Genomic DNA, 3,715 nt, shown 5'->3' with positions numbered 1-3,715 from the left:
TCGAAGACCTGAAGAAGCAGTAATAGACCTGCAAAATGTATATTTTGTTAGAATTAGTAATATGTAAATCAGTTGTGGAAATTTATTAGTAATACTTTGCAGGTGAGTTGTGTTAAAATGAATTTGGAATGAATGGAAATGAAGTTACCTTTGCCATGGGGATTTATATATTGTTAGTGGAAGATGCGTGGTGAATAATGGCATATTGAACCCCATTGGAGATTTATGCGTAGTTGGAGATGCATATTTTTTGCTTGCCATTCTACTTGTAGTTGCTTAGGTATGCTATTTCTGAGTCCATATGTCCTATTGCAAAAGAAAGAAAATGTTAGAATGAGATGTATAGATAATATAAAGACATTCTAATATTTGCTTAATTATTAATATTGATTAAATTTGGTTGTTGTTGAAAGATATGAAAAGTATGTTATGAAATAGAATGAGGTAAATAAATGGAGGAAACCTTTTGGTGATGTTAAAGTATGGGTTGGAGCAGATTATCTGGAGGCGGCATTGAACGGAGAATTTCTTATGCGTGTTTTATGCGATCAATGTTTTTGTTGTCCTTCATTTTACTGTAACGATCAAAACTGAATGCGGGGCTAATCCGGAGATCTTCTAGAGAAGGTACTCTTGAAATTGCTGTGAATGTGAGACCTTGACGTTCTATTTTTCCAATGTCAATTGTTGCTTTTGGAAGTGTCATACCTTGAGATTTATGTATGGTTAAAGCCCAAGCCTTCTTCTGTGGAATTTGTGCACGTCCATTTCTTTTTACTGCTAGAATAGGCAAGTGAGTGGGGTTTCTTTCATCCCAAGGAGGCTCAATGTATTTGGGAAAATATACGACAACAAATGTTAGAATTTGTGGTGGTGCAGTTGATTCTTTGTAAAAGATGGTTACAATTTCTCCGAGGGAACCATTAAGAAGTCCTGCTGAAACTCAAAGGTTGGAAGTTAACATAACTTTTTCGCCATTGCATAGTAATACAATTCGCTCAAGTTGCTTGTCTTCTAAGGACATGTTGGAATATGTGTTGTCATCTTCAGCAATGGATCTTGCGATTGGAGTGTTTAGAGATTTCATCATTTTCTTATTATGGACCATTGTTTGAGCATTTGTTGGAAATAGATGCATGGAATCATGGAATGATTGTATTTAATCTTATGATAAAAAGGAATCTATGCGCTACATGAGTATGTTGTAATCGTCAATTGTTGGATTTGCATCTCTAATGTTCTGGAGAATGTTCCTAGAAGTAACCTGTGTGATGTTGTCACCTTGTTGACGAAATATTGTGTCTAATGTGATGACTATGTTGAAGGTGTTCCACAATGCGCTTCCATGGCTCATCCCTGCATATAGAGGTATGTCTTTGACGGGTGGTAGCTAAGCGAGACCACCAACCAATATAATGGAACAGCCACCGAAAGGAGTGTTACTTTGCTGTGGAAATGCCTCTCGAAGACGTTCATCAATATGGCTGAGAAGCTTTGGCCCAATAAGCTCATTTCATCGATTAGTATGTACCTTATATGCCTGAGTTCTTCTTGGAATTTTGCAAGAGCATTACCTTCTAAGGGCATAAGATCCTTTATAGGAAGGTGCAGAGCAGAATGGATTGTCGATGCTTGTATTTGGTGATATATTTTGTACAGCGTGTATGGAGAGTACTGGTTGGCAGTCAACATTTGCACGCCAAATAGATAGGATGGTAGGGTTATGGCTATTGAGTCGATCATCGTTGCGAGCAGGGGTGTATGTTTTTTGGCCATTGGAATCAATGAATAAGGCCGATTTTGGATGTAATTCCCATGGTGCTTTATAACGACATTGGAATGAGGATCCATTTTTTCTTAGGCATGTGCTTTCTGTGCATTTTGTGTGACGTTCAATACAATTGATGAATTGTTCATAGTCATTGAAAGGATTGGTTCTGAACATTTGCGGTGTGGACAATAGACAAGGGTCTTCGAGATTTGTCCGAGAAATGGGTTGGTTTGAAGTCGAAGGAGTACGAGGGTTCCAAGCGGAAATATATTTGTCGAAGAACTGCTTAGTAATATCAACTTCTTCTGTGTCTTCCTAGTTGAGGCTTTCTATATAAGGTGCATTTTCTATCCAAAGGAAACCATGGATGTGTGCAGATCCCCTATGTTGCCATTCATACCTATCAAGTATGCATTTTTGTAAGATTCTTTTGTAATAGGTGAGGAATGTTGTTTCGAGTTTTTCGAAAAAAAATGCGGTAGAATGCGTACCTGTACCAGTAATCTTTTGTCTTCAAGTGTTTCTCTAGGATAATCTCACGAAATGCTATGAATCTATGGTGCATATATAGTGATGTTAAATGTGGGTATCATTTCCCCACTTTTGTTGTTTTGCAATATCAGAAGGTTGACATCCGGACATGATTGCATGAAGATTAGGCCATTTCGTATAAGTTGCACTTAATGTGAAGAAGAACGTCGAGAAACCAAGTTGAGATATCATGTCCGTTAGTTCATTTTTAGCTTTGTGAAAAAATGATCTTGTTCCACATAAAGAGATACCGAATCGCATGACTTGCTCTGCCAATTGCTCATCTGGAAATTTTTCTAATCAAATGTTCAGATATTTAATAGATATTGGGAAGTTATCTGCGATGTTCTTTTTCACAAAAATCGATGTTGTTGCTTAACTGGGATGTCGCATCATGAGATTAGATATGTAATAACGAAAGCGTGGGTGCTTTCCAAATCTGTTATTGTAGTAACGTATGAGATGAAGTGCATATTCATGTAACTGCACTGCTTTCATTCTTGCTTGATTTGGCATTGCAGCTCCTGTCGGAAAAAGGGTGGGGAAAGCCATAGAGAGTAGACCTTCTGTGTTGTATTCATTGATTGGTGATAAGCCAATTGTTGGCCACTCAATTGTAGTATCAGATTGGTGGTTGTAAGCATGTAAATAATGGTGGATTTCTGTATTTGTATTAGGTATGATGGGTACGAATGATGATGTTTGGTTTATGGATGGGTCTGCGGAATCTTCGGTGAGCTCATGTGGTGGTTCAAGTGAAAGGTGGACAGTGGTTTCTGTAGTATTGGAATGGTGAAGGGAGGAGGAGACATCGGTGGGGATTGCTGGTAAGGATGCCAGTGCGTTGTTATCAATACGAACATTCTTATAGTATGGGTCATTTGCCAATTTGTATTCTAATGCAACGAGAACGCGATGTCTACTGACAATGAAATCATAAGCCTTATGGTAATTACTATGACGAGTGACAATTAGGATGTCCAAGTTTTCAACACGTCGTGGCAACATGTTTGTGATTTTTGTAATGTCTTGAGGAAAACAAATTGTGCGGCCACTGTATTTATATTGGCCACCACGTGCATGTGTTACCTGCATTATAGGGTTAACCCTAGCAATGAGCATTTCTTCTATTTGTGAAAGAGATGTAAGGATAGCTGGTTGAGGACCAGGGTCCATGTTGTTTGATAATGAGAAGCGATGACCCTTTGTTTTAGAGACGCATCTGGAGCAGCAATACATGTGGTTGGAATTGCGGATATGTATTCTAGGATATGATTAAAGACAAATGGAGCATGGGCATTTAGGTGGAAGTTTATCAATCTTTGCACGAAAATCTCGATGTGCTTGATTAGTATAAACGTTGCTGAAAGCATGTGCGAAGGAGGGGATAGGGCAATGAGGTAAGGATGTATT

This window comes from Pinus tabuliformis, chromosome 8, assembly GCF_031772625.1.
Source record: "Pinus tabuliformis cultivar Carrire ecotype Pingquan chromosome 8, CPIR1, whole genome shotgun sequence".
In the NCBI taxonomy this organism is placed as follows: Eukaryota; Viridiplantae; Streptophyta; class Pinopsida; order Pinales; family Pinaceae; genus Pinus; species Pinus tabuliformis.
Note: the sequence above shows the minus strand (reverse complement) of the source record.